This window comes from Micromys minutus (assembly GCF_963924665.1).
Source record: "Micromys minutus genome assembly, chromosome: 3".
Lineage (NCBI taxonomy): Eukaryota > Metazoa > Chordata > Mammalia > Rodentia > Muridae > Micromys > Micromys minutus.
Window position 1 is genome coordinate 62,585,122 of NC_137972.1, and position 20,936 is coordinate 62,606,057.

The following is a 20,936-nucleotide window of genomic DNA, read 5'->3' on the forward strand; positions in this document are numbered from 1 at the left end:
CTACAGATGTCAATCAATATAAGCTTAATAATATTTATTTAATTTTCAAATATGTATTGAAAATTACTTACTTTTACAATTAATTGTTAATAAAAATCAACCGGTCATATTGGCACATACTTTTAAATCTAACACCTGAGAGGCACAGGCAGAGACCACACTGAGTTTAACTACAGACAGAATTACATTTTGGAATCCTTTTGTAACAAAAATACATCAATAAAATTACTATTGTAATAGCAAAAAATCATTTCTGGTTTTTCTGTGTCTTTAGTGGCAAACCAAAGATTGCTGATGTAGCAGATTACAACTCAAAGCACAAAAAGGAAGCAGAGAGTCATTTGAAATATCATGAGAGTTTTCAAAAATAGAAAGCTATCCCAGGGCTACCTTGAGTCCAGCAGTGCTACATCTCTTAGTCTTCTCCAGGCAGTTACGTTAGGAATCGCGTATTTGAAAATTGGAGACTAATAGTCATTCAAACCACTGCTTTCCATTCCTTGTCTCTCACAGTCTCAGAACCACATCACAATGAAATCATATATGATACAACTTTAATAGACTCCATCACCTCTCATAGAATGAATATTTTTTAAATGGTGGCAAGGTGTACTAACAGCCAAGTCAATACTTTCAGTGTAACTGCTGTAAAATCTAAAGCAGGTTACATACTTCCAGCATAGCACAGAGCACAATAACCTTCTCTATTAAATGAATCAGGCTTTCCTGAGAAATGCTTAGGATGACAGTGAGCTTGATACCTTTCTGCCTCTACATCCTGGGTGCTTTATTTCCTTGTGTGTACAATCTAACCTGAACTTGTGAGGAAGGTCAAACAAATCTATTTTTGCTACATAAGTATTTTACCAAATATTAAATATCAAAAATATCTGTCCAGGAATTGCAATCCCAACAGCCTTTTAGTTTCAACCACATTAAGAATTCAGTCTATTCTTTTCTATCTTTTTTTTCTTGAGCTTCACACAGTCTGTGAGTTGTTTCTGGAGTGTTCAGTGCTTTCTGGGGTTAGTATCTCATTATCAGTGACTGCATATTATGTCTATTCTTTTGTGACTGGGTTATCTCACTCAGGGTGATATTCTCTAGATGCATCCATTTTCTTAAGAATTTCGTTAAGTCATTGTTTCTCATAGCTGAGTAGTACTCCATTGTGTAAATGTACCACGATTTTTGTATCCATTCACCTTCTGAAGGACATCTGGGTACTTTATGCTCATTGTAACCAGTAAGACCTTAATGCACACTATCAAACCTTTGAAAAAAAAAAGCCAAACATTGACAAAAATGTATTCGTATACTTTTATGCAAAAATCCTTAAAATTTGTACATTTATCTTTTTTTAAATAAAGTTGTTCAAAAAAAGTAGATGAAATAAAAAAAGACAAAAAATAAACAAAAAAATAATAAAATCATTATGTTTAGTCTTTACACACACAAAAAAAGAATTCAGTGTATTAGGAAATAGTCCTATATCTTTCAAAAATACAATTTCTCTGTAAAACACCAAAATTTAATTTGAAAAATGTGGTTTCATCAAATTACAATGTAATTTTTAAGCAAGAGAAAATTATTCATATGATAGTTTATAACATTTTAAATGTTATCCTCTTTCACAGTTTTTCCCTTTCCTCTTCTTTTTCACATGCACCTATTAGGATGATCTCTCTCCCACCGCACCACCCTGGCATTCCCCTATGCTCGTAAAAGGAGCTTTCACAGGACTTTGCTATATATGTGGCTGGAGCCCCATGTCATCTCATGTGTACTCTGTGCTTGGTAGTTTATTCCCTGGAAGCAGAGGTAGAAGGTTGGTTGATTTTTTTTTCCTGTGATGTTACAAACCCCTTCAACTCTTCAGTGCTTTCCCTAACTCCTCCATAAGGGTCCCCATGCTTAGTCATATGGTTGGATGCAAGCATCTAAATTATATCAATAAGTTATACTTCAGGAGAGAAGAATAAAGCAACTTCGTGAACAAAGCAAAAATCAAACCCCACCAGTGGTAATATTAATTATCATAATATCTGTGATTTACTATTATCTGGCATCTAAAGGATCTGGGTAACTTTTCTAGCTCTGCCCTGTGCAGAACATGTACAGCTAGGTTATGGTATTCTCTCCATCAACTACTCCTCTCTTGGTTTTTGCTAATCTTTTTGGTCATCCTCTGATACTTGCAGCCACCAAATCACTGGGATACCTGGCAGCAAATGAGCTGTACTTTTACTAGTGGGATCTTCCGGTATGTCTTCAGGAAATCCATCCCTGATACACAGTAACAGATGCTGTCCATGTCTTAATGCTTTCATAGCCAGTGCCATTTTTATGTTTCTATTCACTAGTGAGTTCAGTATGCAACAGACTTAGGACCCTATTCTTTTGAGGACACAGTTTCTTCATGTGGACCCTGAGGAAACACTTTCTGGAGACATCATGTCAATGTTGCTGGCCTCTTCCTTATAACAACAGATTTACTGTTTAAACCAAGATGACCAGCATCCTTTTCCAGTGTGCCAAGGGTTTTCTTCCCTTTAGCGGTCTTGCATAGAAATTTCCGAATTAAAATTTTCTCCAGTACATTAGGGAAGCTTTAGGTCATGAAGAAAGAAAATTCTCGAGGATCCTGGGCTTAAATACTGGATGAAATATGTAATGTTCTCATTGTTAATGTGATGAAAAATAAATATGCAATGAGAGAGGATGGAAGTTAAACAAGATATTTCTGCAAAATTAGTAGATTTTTTAAATGATGTTAGCCACTAACAGTAACAGAAAATTTAGATCAGCTGAGAAGACATTATGCACAAGTCATCCTAAATAATGCACCTGTGATAAAGGCGACAGGTCACCTCCTCTCCCTTCCAGTCCTCAATTGTCCCGCTCCTAGAAAGCAGCAGCCAGCTTAGAAGAAGTGACATATATTAATACAAATTTTGACAAATAGACACTTGAGGTAAAAGATCTCAAGAGCCTGAACAAAAGAGGCTATTCCAGAGTACAGGGAACTCTATTGTTCAATGCTGATGGTTAGAATGGACTGTGAAAGTAATTTGGGGTCAAAATTATGGAAGGGAATGAGGATTCACTTAAATATCCCAAAGCACTTAGGTTGGAAAGTGTGGTTGAGAGAAGGAGCACCTTCATGGAGGCAAGAGGAGAGGAATGGAAGATAGGAATAGGGGGAAAGGAGACTACATTTGAAAGGTAAATACAGAGAATATCCAATAAAAAGGGGAGAGAAAGTCCCAATAAAAGAGCTATTACATGCCTGGTTGCAGGGAATGTGAAGGCTGTAAAAGTGTCATGACTGAGAAGTATTCCCCTGAATTTAGGCAGGTTTAATGTTCATGCTATCTGGTCACTAATGTGACCATGATAAATTCAGTATAAAGGATTGATGTGGGTGAAATTGGAAAAGAAGGCAGAGATGAAAAGAATAATGTGCATTTTTGATAACTAAGTAGAAAGCTACATTTGAAAGAACTCTTGCTCAAGGGAGGAGGTAATGGCAAAATGTCACAGAGGTGCTACCCATAGAGTTGAAGGTCTTAAGCCTGTTTCTCTAATTACACCTTGGTTCTTGTTGCTTCACTGGGAAAGGAGGCTTCATTGTGGTTAGTATTTCATTTCCAGTGTGGATCACTATGTCAGGAGCACCTAATTAATCTTTATTATTCCTTTATTGTGATGGAGAAAGGCACAGAAAGGTCTTTGAAGGTTCATATTAAAACCCATTAAAATGTAAGATAAATGTTTTGAAAGTCACTTTTTCCTTCAGAGAATTTTGAAGACTAAACAATTATGTCTCCAATTTGAGGATTGACTGCAAGAACTCAAAGGTATATTTCTACTTAGATAAGAGAAAGTAATTTATTAATCATATGACAATAGTTTATTTACCCATGTCCTCCAGTTGTTTGCTGTAGAGGAAAATTACAGAAAGCCAAAAAGAATGATAATCTTTTCAGAGAGAAGTGTTAGAAAAAAAATTAAAAAAAAAATTTTCACACAATTTATCAAATCCCTCTTTATGAGGACTGGGATATAACTTTCCCCCCTGTCTCTTAAGACTGGCTATAGATCTCAGCATTCCCTACCACATGTATCAGAAATTCCAGTGAAAAGGAGTTTTCAAGGAAATTGACCTTTAATTTTATTTCATTATGCTGATGTTGAAAATCAGAGTTAAACAGATCATTTTAGGCAAAACTAACATGTGATGGTAGAATTAATAAAAATATCACAGTTGTTTATTGGAAAGGATAAATATATTTGAAAAAATAAGACCTTTTTTGAACAAAAAAAAAACTTGATTTGGAATGACAATGTTAAACACAAGGAGAACATTTGAGAAACAGAGACAAAGATCTATAGATAGATGCCAAAAAGTATAAGTTAAAAGAGTCACAGCAAGCAGAGACAATATGCAATAAAAATGATTTAAAAACTGTCACAACAGAAACCAGAACAGCAGCAATAACAAAACATCCTAAAAGCAACATTTCTTTGCCCAAAATTTCATCCAGAATGCAAAATATTTTATGCTACATGTACATTTTCCCACAAAATTATATTTTATTAAGAACTGTATTTCCTATGAGCAAGAATCTACCTTTCGCATGGTTTCTCATTCTTATCCCTCCTCTTTTCATAATGAATTCTTATCTCTGATTCTTCTTTAGCCACTCTTCCTCAGTACTTAAACATTTTTGATTAACTAGTTCTTTACTTGCTCCTTGGCTATAAAAAAATTTTGAGTATCCAATGTTGTGTTCTGATAGAACAAAATATCTAAAAATGAAGGCCACATATAAGGTTTAAAAATATTAAAATTAATTAATTTACTGACATTCTAAAAATAGAAATGAATATAAATGAAACACCCACAAATTGCTTAAAGTAACTTAGACCAATCCCTAGATTATTTTAGTGACATAGGAATTGTGAACAAATTTTGTGGCACTGAAGCAAGTATCTCCTATAAAACATTGTATTGCACTTATGTGCTTAGACATCTATTGCCTTATATATTAAAAAACTGCAGAATTCAAAGCAGATTTGTTGTTAGACATCCATATCCCATTTTAAAAATTTACACTTAAATTTATGTTAAATAAGACTACAATCTGCTGAAAATATCCATGAAAAAATTACCATTTAAAAACTATGGAAAATAACTTATGAAGGAGTCATGTGATCCCAAAGTTAAAGCTGAATTCTTCACTTCCATATTGACAAAAGCACATCTTTCTTTTGGGCACATTTGTAAATCCATATCTAGAAAACAAGAACAGCAAAAATAAAGGGGGGGACACATATACTATCAGTAGTAATTGAAAATTCATGATTCAAAGGATGAAATTCTGATTGTGAAAATTCGAAAGGCAAACAACTTCACCCAACCACAGTAAGATAATAAAAGCAGTTTCACTTCTATGTTTGACACAAGTGAAATCTGAACCTGAAAAAAACTTTGTCCTTGTAGTTTCACTGCATTTTCCTTCCTCTGGAGGTCAGGGGTGTGACACTGTGCTGTGCAGTGCTTTTATGACTCCTTTCCTGTAGTGGGTCAACTGACTGGAGCAGGATGCTGCAGTAGCATCTTAGGTATGCTGAGGGTAATGGAAGGAAAAGAACTTTCTCAGCATTAATGTGGGTTTATACTAGTCGGTATTGGTTGATTTACGGAGGAAAATATTTGTCCTACATGAAAAAGAAACTTAGGGTGGGATAGGCATCTCTTCATGCTGACTCATGAGTACTTCCTGCTTTATAAACTGGCACAGTTGCACCTGACAATTCATAAGAACCCCTAACCCCCACCAAACCCTTGTACACAGCTAATTGTTCAGCCCTAATGAAAATAGCATGTGTCCTAGGTCAGTCCAGAAGTGCTAATGTTCATCACTGAGGGAGGTTTGTGCAATTACTGTTGCTAGAAAAATTGTCCCCTCCATTGTGGTTGAAGAAAATAAATGTGACAACTCTCAAAACAATTTTTAAGTCAGAGAATCATCACATGATTAATTAATTATTCTTCTGATCCATGTGTGATTATCAATCTCTTCAGCTGTAGCTGACATTACACTGACATGCAATGTAGAACAGGATTATTATACATGATATTATAACAGTAAAGACCAGAGTATGAATAACAGAAGTAACAATAGCTATTGAGAGAAGAAAACATCCTGTCTACCCACAGATTACTATGCTTTGGCCATCGCCTATCTTATCAACACTGACTATGTTATTTCTGATACGCACACGCACACGTGGGAGCACACACACACACACACACACACACACACACACACACACACACATGTATGTATGTATATATAGTAGGGCATTCAAAATCATTTAATCTGGTTTGAAATTTAATATTTTTTAAGTTGTTTAATTTTCAAATTTGCCCGTTACTGATCTAAAGTAACAATATTTTTGTAATCATAATTTGTAACTAATAATTTTATTTGAACCATTATTTTGTTAAGCGATTTATGTATAGAGATATTAGAGGATAGTTTTAGATTCTGAATGCATAGGTAGTCAGATGCAAGACTGAGGTGAGCTCTACCTATATAAACTCTGAAAGATCTCATCCTGAGATCAGCAAGAATAGGACTGATTTCCATTTTGTTCTGGGCCTGCATGTCCCAGAGCAAATAGATCTTATGCCTCGACCTCAATCATCCTTGAGGTAGTTACTGTGTCTGGTGGCAAATTACTGCTCAAACTTCCATCTCACTGTGAGGATATGGAAGCAACTGGAATTCTTTCTGCAAATGAAGCAGTCTTAGACCTTCAACTACAGATAATGATGTATACCCAGTACAAACCCCTATCTCTGCCTCAAACCTTATATAACTTTGCTTACCACCAATAAACAAGAGCTGTTTTGCTCAAAACCATCTCTATTGAAGGCTATTTATCAACACTGATGCATACCAAATTCTTCTCCCAACCACCTGACTCAGCTAAGCTTCGTTCTTTCATTTCCTGTCTAGTGTAGTCCTGGGGTTAAAACAAACACAGGCCAGTAGATACTTAAAATACAGAAGTGATAAGATAAGAACATGTTATAAACAAAATTCTCTCTGAGGAGAAATGGAGCCTAAATGGCTCTTTACAGTATACAGGCAGGAATGTAACTGGAGAGACAAAGAGACCAACCCAGACTGAAACTCTTCTTCCTAAAATGTGTATTATCTACAAAAAACATGGGGACAAAGATGGATTCAATATTCAGGGAAGAGACAAAGGATAACCTGACCAATTTATGACATATCCCATGGGCAAGCACCGATCCCTGGCACTGATATTGATACTCTGCTATACCTCTAGACACAAACCTAGGATGACTCTCCTCTGAGAGGCTCCACACAGCCTGAGACAGAAGCAGATGCTGAGACCCACTGCCAAATATTGCTTGGAGCTCATTGAATTTTTTGTAAATGTTGAGGGCAGGACTGAAGTCCAAAAAGGGGATAGTAAATCCACAGCATGATGAAAAGAATCAAAGAACCTGGATACAGGGTCCACTCAGAGACTGAACCACCAACAAAAAAAATACATGGCATTGACTTAGGACCCCTGCAACATGTAGCACACATGGAGCTCAGTCGTCATGTGGTTCCACAACTGTAATGGAGGATGACCCTAAATCTGCTGCCTGTTTGTGGAATTCATTCCTTGGCTAGACTTCTCTTTTGCCCTCAGTGGGAGAGAATGCACCAAGTCATTTATAGACTTGAGTTGGCACTGTAGGCTGATACCAAAGGGGAAATACAGTCTCTCAGACTATAAGCTGAAGTGAGTGTAGGGGAAGTAATGTGTGAAGGAGAGGCGTCAGCAATTGGTATGTAAAATTAATAAATATAAAAATTAATGGAATAAAATGAGTGATACTAGTGAGAACATACAATCATGACATGCCATATCACCCAGAAATAGCAATTGAGGTTTATTAGGTTTCCCAATAAAAGCCACTACAAAAAGTCAAAACAAAGAATTTTCTAATCCCAATAGCAATTAAAAATTAATGTCTTCTGAAGGAAACCAAGTCAATGTCTTAAAGACAAAGATTATTTATTCCACAAACTATTGGTGTAAACAATCTCTTCCACACAGTTTCTTGTGACAGCACAATCCCCTACCCACAGTGTAGCTTCTTTTCAGTATTCCAGGAGTTTGGTAAAGTAAATCATGTATTTCTTGTAAGAGTCACAGCAGACTTCAAAATAATTGCTCTGTTTCAAGTCACAATTTTATACCCTGGTACAATATTTTAAGAAGTTTTTGCTGTTGTTTCTAAGATTTAAAACACATAAAATATTCATTGTATGTTCATGGTTCTTGCAGGATGCTTGTGGACATATGTATTAGGCTGTAGGCCTCTGAAAGTAAAACATATGTAAAAAAAAATTTTAAGTAAGTTAAATGATTCTCACAAAGTTTAAATTAGAATATATTGACCACATACAGTAAATAAATTGAAAATGCATCACAAAGTTTAAAGAAATTGACCTTCATTTCTACTTGTTGGAAATAGTCCTGAAAAGTAGCCACATAAATATACATATATTAACAGGAAGATGTGGTACTTTCCTATATGTCTTCATTAATTAATGTAATACTGTTAATAGAAGTGGGCCAATGCAATTTCTCATCATGTAAAAACACCTGCTATGAAAGTTCAGAGACCTAAATTAGATGTCTGGAAGCCACATGGAGTATACTGAACCAGCTCCCCCAAGTTATGTTCTGAACTTCACAAGTACACTCTCTAGTTCTCCCATGATATCTTTTGAACTTCACAAGTACACTCTCCAGCTCCCCCAAGTTATCTTCTGAACTTCACAAGTACACTGTGGCAAGTAGATTTGTTCACTGGTATACATGTCAGACATGCACACACAGTGGTAAGAAGTATGATCTATATTTATTTATTTAATAAGTCATTAAGAAATCTTCAAAAGTTATAGTATTTGTGCTATTTTATTATCTTCCTTTATTTATTTTTAATGTTTATTAAAATGTACTTTTACTTAGGCATCTTAAAAAGTTTAGACATATATGTGTATTAGTACATTAGAAATGAAAGTTGAGAACCATTAGGTTGCCATGAGTTTTGTGTATAAAATCAACAATTCATTGAATTGTGCCTTGTTTCTAGACTTTCAATTCTGAACCACTGGACCAAAATGTATATCAGTTATGTAGATTAATTCTGTAATGTATTAAATATTTATTTGGTATATTATGTGTGCATATTATTCTCATTATTATGTGTGCATATTATTCTCATTTTTTTTATCAACTTGACTCAAGTTGAGTTTTCTGGGATTAGAGAACCTCAGTTAAACTGTGTTACCACTTTTCCTATATAAGTCTGTGGGGTCATTTTTGTAGTTGATCATAGAAGTGGAAGGACCCAGCCCACTTTGTGTTGTACCATGCCTGTTCAGATGGTCCTAGGGTGTGTAAGGAAGTACTCTGAGCTATCCACACTGGGGAAAACTGGTAAGCAGCAGCATAACTTCTTCTTACATTACTTACTCCAGTTCCTTCCTTGAGATAATACCTTGTGTTCACTCACTGATGGAGTGTGCCTTGAGACTTTAAAGATGAAATCAACTTTGTTCTGACCAAAAAAATGTACCTTTACCTGTGTATCTAATATTACTTGTGACAAATATATAATTCAAACATTAAACTTATAAAAAATCAAAATTGCACAGATTGTTGTGGATACTTTCTGGGACAAAGACATAATTTTTGCAATGAATAAGAAAGTGTAGCTCAAGAATAAATGAGGTATTAAATACAAATTTTATTGAAAAACAAAGATTACATCTGTAAGAGTTCTTGATCATAGAAACCAAAAAGCATCTGCAAATATCAGACTTGTGCAATTATTTTCATACTCCTTAAAATATGAAGATAAGAGTACATTGTTGAAGGTCTCACATTTAATTTTCTGCACGTACAAAAAAAATAGGCCTTAACTAACCAGAAAATTGTTTTTCTTATCTACCTTTCATGCTACAAGAAAGTGTTGTTCACATTGTTAGCAAGAGAAAATATAATGATTTTTTAATTTATTGCTGGACATTGCAGGCTACAGTAATTACCTGAGTGATGAAACTGTTTATAGGACTAAGAAAACACTTTCATTATTGTAATTAAAGCTTTCCTCAAAGGGTGAAAAATCAGGGATGAAACTGCATAGTTCAAAAACGTGAGGGAAGTTGTAGGTCTTAGCATAAAATCATTTGATACTCTTTGAAATGTCTACTAATTTGTGCTGTACTTGGGGTTTGGTTAGACATAATCCTTGTTGCTTTCAGTTTTGCTGAATACATAAATGAATATCCTCTAAAAAACCAAGTCCAGTAAAGGACTTCTCATCTATAGTTGGGACTTATACCTGGGTGGCATTACAATTGATGGCTGCTGGATGAGTGTTAATTTTCTTTAGAAATGTGACCACTAGGAGCTGAGTAGTCATGCAGCAGTGCTGCGGTCCAGAGGAGCAGTAACGCAGTGACCCTGGGACTTCTGTATGAGCCTGTAAAATGAATGAAAATAAACCTGGTAATTCACAAAATCTTGTTTGTGTTTTCTGCCAGAAAAGTGAAGACTGTCCCAATAAATACGGAGAAAAGAAAACATGTGAATAATAGAATTTCAGTGTCTACTACTACTGTTTGCTAATATCAAGTGGAATGTGGCAGAGAGGTAAAGAAGAAGAAGGAGTTTATGGCTTCCAAATAGAAGATATCAGGAAGGAGGTCCATAGAGCTTCCAAATTAAAATATACAGTTTGCAAGAAGAATTGTGCTTCAATTGGATGTGTTGTACCGCAGTGTAAACAAAGTTATTACTTGCCTTGTGGACTGCAAAAAAATGTATTTTCTAGTTCACTGGCAATTTTCTGTCATTTTCCTAGAAACATCAACCGGTTCAAGCAATTACATCTAATAAATATAGAGACTCTTTACCGCATACTGTCTGTTTGAAATTTGTTGAGCCTATTCCTACTTATAACATATTACAAAGTCCCTGCAGTAAAAATGCTTGGTTTCATAGAGATTTTTTACAGGTTCAAGCAATAAATAGAGTAGTGTTTTTTTTGGATGTACACTATGTAATAATAAAAACATCTTTCAGAAAGAAATGCTGAGAATGAGAATTCATATTCCTGAAAAAGTTGCATCCTGGAAATTAGAAGAATATTTGTATCAAGAGCTGTTGCAGACTTCAGGGTGCACAACAGGGCATGGCCCATCTGCTACTCGGATCAGCAACTCCTAAAGCTTTAAAGACTGGTGAGTAGGAGATCTGGGAAGCCAAGGAGCAGAGAGATTTCTGTGGAGTGCGCACAGTAAGCACACCCCCAGGCCTGCCTGATCCAGGGACCAGGAAAACAACTTTAGAACTCCTGTATTCACCCAGCGGTGACTTCAGGGTGCAGTACAAAGCACGGCCCATCTGCCACTCGGATCAGCAGCTCCTAAATCTTTAAAGACTGCTGAGTAGGAAATCTGGGCAGCCAGGGAGCAGAGAGATCTCTGCGGAGTGCACACGGTAAGCGCACCCCCAGTCCTGCCTGATCCAGGGACCAGGAACACAACTTTGGAACTTCTGTTTCCACCCAGCGGCGACTTCAGGGCACAGTACAGGGCAAGGCCCACCTGCCTCCCCCGAGCAGCAGCTCCTAAAGGCTTAAAGACTGGGACCAGGAATACAGTTTTGGAACTTCTGTTTCCACCCGGTGGCGACTTCAGGGAGCAGAACAGGGCGCAGGCCATCTGCCACTCAGATCAGCAGCTCCTAAAGCTTTAAAGACTGGTGAGTAGGAGATCTGGGAAGCCAGGGAGCAGAGAGATCTCTGCGGAGTTCGCAAAGTAAGCGCACCCCAGCCCTGCTTGATCCAGGGACCAGGGACACAACTTTAAAACTTCTATTTCCACCCTGTGGAAACCTCAGGGCGCAGAACAGGGCTCAGCCAATCTGACACCTGGACCAGTGGAGATCCAGAGACACAGACCATATACAAGGGAAAGGCAAGAACATATCACTGACAACAAGATGTTGAGAGGAAAGCGAAAGAGTATGTCCCAAAGAAACCAAGACAACGTGGCAATACCAGAACCCAGTTCTTCCATAACAGCAAACATTGGAATGCCAAACACTCCAGAAAAACAAGACACAGACCTGAAGTCATACCTCAAGATGCTGATAGAGATACTTAAACAAGGACGGGAGGGAAAGCAAAAAGGTTCAGATGCTTTTAAAGAAGAAACAAGAAAAACACTCAAAGAACTCAAAGAACTAGAGGAAAACAGAACCAAAGAGATGAGGGAATTTAAAACAGAAATTGACACAATAAAGAAAACACTAAAAGAAATAACCCTAGAGGTAGAACACCTAAAAAAGAAATCAGGAGTCACAGAAGCAAGCATTTCCAATAGACAACAAGAGATTGAAGAGAGAATCTCAGGGAGAGAAGACAACATTGTAAACATAGACAAAACAGCTAGAGAAGATGCAAAAACAAAAAGCTCCTAACCCAAAACGTCCAGGAGATCAAGGATACAATGAAAAGACCTAACCTAAGGATAATAGAAATAGAAGACGAAGAAGAGTATCAACTAAGAGGCACAGTAAATATCTTCCAAAAAATCGTAGAAGAAAACTTCCCTACCCTCAAAAATGAGATGACCACGAGAATAAAAGAAGCCTTAAGAACTCCAAATAGGATGGACCAGAAAAGAAATACCTCCCGACACATAATACTCAAAACACCAAGTGCGCAAAGCAAAGAAAGAATACTAAAAGTAGTAAGAGAAAAAGGTCAGGTAACATATAAAGGCAGATTAATCAGAATCACAGCTGATTTCTCAACAGAGACTATAAAAGCTAGAAGAGCCTGGACAGACATCATGCAGACACTAAGCGAGCACATGTGCCAGCCCAAGCTGCTATACCCAGCAAAACTGTCAATCACCATAGATGGAGAGATCAAGATATTTCAAGACAAATTAAAATATACACAATATCTGACCACAAACCCAGCACTACAACGAATTATAGGTGGAAAACCCAATACAATGAGGGAAAATACAGCCTAGTGAAAACAAGAAACATCCTAAACAAGAAAACGAAAAGAAGAAAAAGACACAGACACAACTCAACCCACAAAAGCAATAATGGCAGGAAACAGGAACAACTATTCCTTGATATCTATTAACATAAATGGACTCAACTCCCCAATAAAGAGACATAGGCTATCAGACTGGATACATAAACAAAATCCAGCCTTTTGCTGCATACAGAAAACTCATCTCAGAGACAAAGACAGACACTGTCTCAGAGTAAAAGGGTGGGAAAAAACTTCCAAGCAAACAGCTAAAAGAAGCAAGCTGGAGTGGCTATTCTAATATCGAATAAAGTAAATTTCCAATCAAAAGTTATCAAAAAAGTTAAGGAAGGACACTTTTTACTCATTACCGGGGAAATCTGTCAAGAGGAACTCTCAATTCTTAACATATATGCTCCAAATAATAAAGCACCCACATTCATAAAAGAAACCCTACTAAAGCTCAAAAAATATATTTCACCCCACACAATAATAGTGGGAGACTTTAATACCACATTCTCACCAATGGGCGATCATGGAAACAGAAACTGAACAAGGAAACTACAAAACTAGCAGAGACTTTGAACAAAGTAGAATTAATTGATATATACAGAACATATCATCCTAAAGTAAGAGAATACACCTTCTTCTCAGCACCGCATGGCACCTTCTTGAAAATTGACCACATAATTGGACACAGAACGAGCCTCAATCGATATAAGAAGATGGAAATACTCCCATGCATCCTCTCAGATCACCATGGTCTACGGCTAGTCTTTAACAACAAAAAGACAACAAAAAGACTATGTACATATGGAAACTAAATAACGCTCTGTTAAATGATAGCAGGGCCAAAGAAGAAATAAAGAAAGAAATTAAAAACTTTTTAGAATTCAATGAAAATGAAAACACAACATACCCAAACCTATGGGATACAAGAAAAGCAGTACAGAGAGGAAAATTCATAGCCCTAAGTGCTTCCAAAAAGGAACTGGAGAGAGCTTACATCAGCAACCTGACAGTACAGCTAAAAGCCCTAGAACAAAAGAAACAGATATACCCAAGAAGAGTAGACGTCAAGAAATAATCAAAATTAGGGCAGAAATAGACCAAATAGAAACAAAAAGAACCATTGAAAAAATCAACAAAACCAAGAGACAGTTCTTTGAGAAAATCAACAAGATTGATAAACCCCTAGCAAGACTAACTAGAGGGCAAAGAGAGAGTATACAAATTAACAAAATCAGAAAGGAAAGTGGAGACATAACAATTGAAACTGAGGAAATTCAAGAAATCATCAGATCCTACTACAAAAAGTTATACTCCACAAAACTGGAAAATCTGGAGAAAATGAATGAATTCCTAGACAGATACAAGATCCCAAAGTTAAACCAGGACCAAGTAAACCATCTAAATTACCATATAACACCTACAGAAATAAAAGATGTCATCATTCCCTCCCATCCAAAAAAAGCCCAGGTCCAGACGGATTCGGTGCAGAATTTTATCAGACATTTATTGCGGATATAACACCAATACTCTCCAAACTATTCCAAAAGATAGAATCAGATTGAATGCTACCCAACTCATTTTTTGAGGCTACAATAACCCTCGTACCTAAACCACACAAAGACCCTACAAGGAAATCGAACTTCAGACCAATCTCCCTTATGAACATTGATGGAAAAATACTCAACAAAAACCTTGCAAAACGAATCCAAGAACACATCAAAACAATCATTCATCATGACCAAGTAGGCTTCATCCCTGGAATGCAGGGATGGTTTATTATAAGGAAAACCATCAAAATAATCCACAATATAAACAAACTCAAAGAACAAAATCACATGGTCATCTCACTAGATGCTGAGAAAGCATTTGACAAAATTCAACACCCCTTCATGTTAAAAGTCCAGGAAAGAACAGGAATCCAAGGCCCATACTTAAACATAATAAAAGCAATATACAGCAAACCAACAGCCAACATCAAATTACTGGTGGGAAACTTGAAGCAATCCCACTAAAATTAAGGACTCAACAATGCTGCCCACTCTCCCCCTACCTATTCAACATAGTAGTCGAATTCCTGGCTGTAGCAATTAGAGAGCAAAAGAAGATCAAGTGGATACAAATTGGAAAGGAAGAGATAAAAACATCACTCTTTCTGATGACAAGACAGTGTACTTAAGTGACCCCAAAAACTCCACCCGAGATCTCCTACAGCTGATAAACAAGTTCAGCAAAGTGACTTGATATAAATTCAACTCAAACAAATCAGTAGCCTTCATATACTCAAAGAACAAACATGTGGAGAAAGAAATTAGGGAAAAGGTACCCTTCACAATTGTCACAAATACTATCAAATACATTGGTGTGACTCTAACTAAGCAAGTGAAGGACCTGTATGACAAGAACTTCAAACCTCTAAAGAAGAAAATTGAGGAGGATCTCAGAAAATGGAAAGGTCTCCCATGCTCATGGATTGGAAAGATCAACATTTTAAAAATGGCCATCCTTACAAAAGCAATCTACAGATTCAACGCAATCTCCATAAAAATTTCAACACAGTTCTGCATGGAATTGGAAAGATCAATGTGTAATTTCATATGGAACAACAAAAGACTTAGAATATCGAAATCCATCCTCAACAACAAGAAAACATCTGCGGGAATCACTATCCCTGACCTCAAGCTATACTACAAGGCAATTGTGCTGAAAACTGCATGGTACTGGTACAGAAATAGGCATGTGGATAAAAGGAATAGAATAGAAGATCCTGAAATGAGCCCTCACATATATGGTCACCTGATTTTTGACAATGGATCTGTAAACATTCAATGGAATATGCACAGCCTATTCAACAAATGGTTCTGGTCCAACTGGTACTCAACATGCAAAAGAATGAAAATACATCCTTTGTTATCTCCTTGTAAAAAGCTCAAGTGTAAGTGGATCAAAGATCTCTACATTAAACCAGATACACTGAAACAATTAAATGAAAAAGTAGGGAAAACTTTGGAACATACTGGCACAGGAGAAAATTTTCTGAACAAAACACCAATGGCTCAAGCTCTAAGGTCAAAGATTAACAAATGGGACTTAATGAGATTGCAAAGTCTCTGTAAGGCTAAGGATATTGTCAAGAAAACAAAACAGCAACCAACAGAATGGGAAAAGATTTTTACCAACTCCACATCAGATAGAGGCCTAATATCTAAGGTATACAAAGAACTCAAAAAGCTAGACACCAGAGAATCAAATAACCCTATTAAAAAATGGGGTACAGAGCTAAACAAAACATTCTCAGTTGAGGAATATCGAATGCCTGAGAAATATCTGAGGAAGTGCTCAACATCCTTAGCCATCAGGGAAATGCAAATCAAAACATGCCTGAGATTCTACCTCACACCAGTCAGATTGTCAAGATCAAAAACTCAGATGACAACAGATGCTGGCGAGGTTGTGGAGAAAGAGGAACCCTTCTCCACTGTTCGGGGGGTTGCAAACTAATACAACCACTCTGGAAATCAGTCTGTTGATACCTCAGTAAATTGGACATAATACTACTTGTAGACCCAGCTATTCCACTTCTGGGCATATACCCCAGGGACACCTTAGTACACAACAAAGATATATGCACCACAATGTTCATAGCAGCTCTATTTATAATAGCCAGAAGCTGGAAAGAACCCAGATGTCCTTCAGAAGATGAATGGATGCAAAAATTGTGGTACATTTACTCAATGGAATTTTACTCAGCCACCAGAATCAATGACTTAACCTAATTCTTTATAATATGGCTGCATCTAGAGAATATCATTCTGAGTGAGATAACCCAGTCACAAAAGAACAGACATAATATGCAGTCACTGATAATGGGATGCTAACCCCAGAGGCTCGCACTGCCCCAGAAACAACTCACTGACTGTATTAAGTCTAAGAAATAAGGAAAACAAAAGAAAACAAAACAAAAACATCTTTATACAACAAGTAAACTTTGACTATTTCCTTGTTACATTTTGTTTTACATGTACTTTATGCTCATTGTAATTATTAAGTTTTCAATGCATACTATCAACCCTTTGAAAATATCAAGTACTGACTAAAATATATATTCATATAGTTTTATGTAAAAATTATTTTAAAATCTGAAAAAATGTACTGACAAAAATATATTGTATAATTTTATTCAAAAATGCTTAAAATCTGCACATTTATCTTTGTTTTGTAAAATAAATTTGTTAAAAAAAAAGCTGTTGCAGAGCCATGAACACTGTGATGTTTGAAGATGTCTCTGCAAAAAAAGTCGAGACTACAATGAACCTAATAACAAATGGGAAGTACAGCGATGTCAGTGTTGCAGTTCTAGTGGAACACACCTCGCCTATTCTTCACTACAGTCTTGGGAACAAAACTGGGAGTGTTTGGACTGTAGAAGAATTACCTACACTTCAGATTTCCAAAAGGTCCTCAAACACCCATTAGCCAACTCTACTAATGTGACAGATACTGACTGCTTGTTGGAAGAGTCATCACCTAAGCTCCCCAGACAGTCAACTGTGGCCCAGCCTAAAGAACTAAAGAGGTAAGGCAACAAATTTAGGAGAGACATTTCAATAATATTGATAGAGCTAGGATTTCAAATTAAAAGAAAAGCTAAGACATTATTCATCAACAAAGCCAATGTGTGGAGGAGTACCTTAGAACAATTCTAGAGCCAGAAGTATAACCCTTCATAAGCCATTGAAGTAGTGTATGTTAATGGCACTGATGAGGATGGAAACCAGCATCCTTGATCAAAGCAGGAATTTATGAGTCACTTAATGCATCATCTTGAGAATTCATCAGTGTTTGAAGTGTCCTTTGCAAAGAACTTGTCTCTAAATTCTCAAGCTGTGAAAGAGATTCTTTACTATGAAGCTTGCAAAATACTTGCCATTTCTTTAGATCATGGTGGTCTTTCTCCGGGTTTCTTTTCTAAAACTTTAACTGCCTTGCTTATGAACCCAAAAATATTCTACCAACTTTGATGATGTTTCAGACCTTGATGTGGCACAGATTTTAATCAAGATAGATGCTGCAGCTAATTTAAACATTTAAAGTCAGTAATTAATGAATACAACAACTACCTGGAGTTTGGTGGATGTCTCAGACTAATGACAACATTAAGTGATAAGTACATGTTGATAAAAGACATCCTTTTCTACCATGTAATTAAGAGAGTCAAAGGACTTTTTGAGAGTTTTAAACAGGGTCTGAAAACACTTGGTGTTTTAGAGAAAATTCAAACTTACCTAGAAGCATTTTATAACACCCTCTGTCAGAAACCTGAGAAACTCTCTTCAAAAAACCTCAGTGATCTGTTCACAATCCTCAAGTTACCAGACATACAAACCTTGAGGTTTTGAAACAGTTTCTTATAGGCTATAGAGGGTGGTAAATCTTCAACAACGATGGAAGACATTCTTATTTTTGTAACTGGTTGCAGTTCCATCCCACCTAGTGGAATCTAACCCTCTCCTTCAATTGAATGTCTACATGTGGATATGCCTGTTGCAAACAAATGCACTAACTGTTTAGCTTTTCTGGTCACCAACATATATGAAGAGTTACAAGAAAAACTTGGATTTTGCCATAAGAGATACGCTAAACCTAGAAAAGAAAGAAGGATCTCACTTATTACCTCAGACATTAGATGTTTCTTCTGATGAAGAAATGCTTTTTTAAAGGCTGCTATTGATACCTATTTTTGTTATTCATCATTTTGGCAATTCTGGTCAGCTTCTTGGCACAACAAAATTTATTAAATTTTCATAAAGGGATGGTTTGTCCTGTGGATCACTGAAGATTTGGTCCAGGCCGTCTAGTCATGTTTGGTGATATCATTCTATTTCTGTGCTGCCTTAACTTTAATATGAATATTTCATATTAATGTGCTTCCTTGATAACTCAGATATTGTTAGAATGGCTCTACAGACCATTTAGCTGTACAGGTGCTCAGCTATATTAGCGTGACATGAAACACCTGTCCTCAACTTTCATAAATTAAAATTTTCATCATAGATTGACACTTCCTAGATTTGTGCAGCACTGAAATTCTTTTTTTTTTTTTTCTATATAGTCCTGGAAACTGGCTATGTAGAATAAGCTGTCAAATTTCTTCATTTTAAGCATTAAATAGGAAAGTTGGATAAGTCATCTCATCAGATATTTTTGAATATATTTTAATTGAGTGACCAATACAACTATTAAATAATGACTACTTGGAAATAATTTATAAAAAAACAAATAGGTCTAGAATCTATTTGTCCTCTTAAGCTTAAAATCATGGATGAGGAACTTTTGGGTGTGCTTGAAAATACCTTTGAAAGTACATACTGTTTATTTACTTGTGTAGACAGTATGTCTCATGTAAGTGTCTGAAGAATTTCTGGACTTTCATATGGCTTTGCTACATAACAGCTATTTATTATTAAGATTGTTGAATGATTGGTAAAATCTCACCATAGCATTCTGTAGTTACCTCCTTTTGCCATATATATATATATATATATATATATATATATATATATATATATATATAATGTATAATATATTCTATATATATAATGTATATATATATAATGTATATCTATCTATCTATATATATAATATCTATATATATATAATGTATTATACATATATATCTATATATATATATAATGTATAATCAATGAATGAATTATAATTTAAAACTACAAATTAAAAAGAATACTCTAATTTTGCCACATAGAGATAAATAGCATATTTTGTATATTCTTTGTAAACTATTTATTCATTTTTTATTGTCTTATAACAGGGTCTTTCTATACAGCCCGACTGTTCCAAATCTGCAATCTTCCTACCTTAGTCACTTAAGTGTTGGAGTTATGACATACATGCTGTGCCTAGCAATGTTTATCTTTTGAGTATGTGAAAGCTATCAAGTGTAACAAGAAATTATGTAACAAAATCAAGATATATGTACAGTCTCTTTTCAAGGCATGAGGACACACTCCATAATCCAAGCCACGGGAGACTAAGGCAAAAGAATCAGGCATGATAGTGCAAGTTAATAAAGAAATAATTACATGACCCACTCATGGCAAAGTCTTCCACACATTAACACTAAGTATGTATTAGCTCTTGGCAATGTATTGCTGCTACTCCTAAGAAACACAGGATTTAAAGGTGCTTTAAACCCCGTAAACAACAGGATTGACTTGGTGTTGGTAATGTCCTTAATGCCAAAGGAAACCTCAGTTGTCATCACAGTGCCGTTTTCTTGCTTACCTCACAACCTTCCAAGTTGTACTTAACAACAAATAAAGTTTCTCTTTCTCTTGAAAATTTAGTATGAAGGCATTTCTTTATCTTGTGTTACATTTTGCTAAATGTTTCAGAAGTAATTAAATGATCTATCATGAATAGCTTAAACCTCAAACTCAATAGACAGCTTTTATTCCACGTGTGTTACTATGTTGGATATTTATGGTTTAACCAGTTTAGTTCCTACAGAGTTTTAAAGGCTGTTAATTCCATACAACTCCAAAATGCTATTTTTAGCTTTTAGTTTGAGTTATTTCTTCCCAAGCATAGTAATTAACACGATCTCAGCCCTCATAGAGCATTGGGTTGGGTGTGATTATGGAATCTTGGACTGGCTGCAAGTGATTTTATTGTAAACATCGCCTTGGTGGTGAGATGGTTCAAATATTACCAGCATACTTCAAGTGAAGTGTCAGATTTG

General features: G+C 35.9%; 2 pseudogenes across 2 annotated transcripts; both read left to right on the top strand.

Annotated features, from left to right (window-relative positions):
* The first annotated feature begins 10,601 nt into the window (after positions 1-10,601).
* On the top strand, positions 10,602-11,340 carry LOC308418928 (G2/M phase-specific E3 ubiquitin-protein ligase-like; annotated as a pseudogene). The gene has a single exon. The product of its transcript is annotated as a G2/M phase-specific E3 ubiquitin-protein ligase-like (transcript).
* Positions 11,341-17,991: 6,651 nt separating this feature from the next.
* LOC308418929 (G2/M phase-specific E3 ubiquitin-protein ligase-like) lies at positions 17,992-18,681 on the top strand (annotated as a pseudogene). Its single transcript has one exon. The product of its transcript is annotated as a G2/M phase-specific E3 ubiquitin-protein ligase-like (transcript).
* The last annotated feature ends 2,255 nt before the right edge of the window (positions 18,682-20,936 follow it).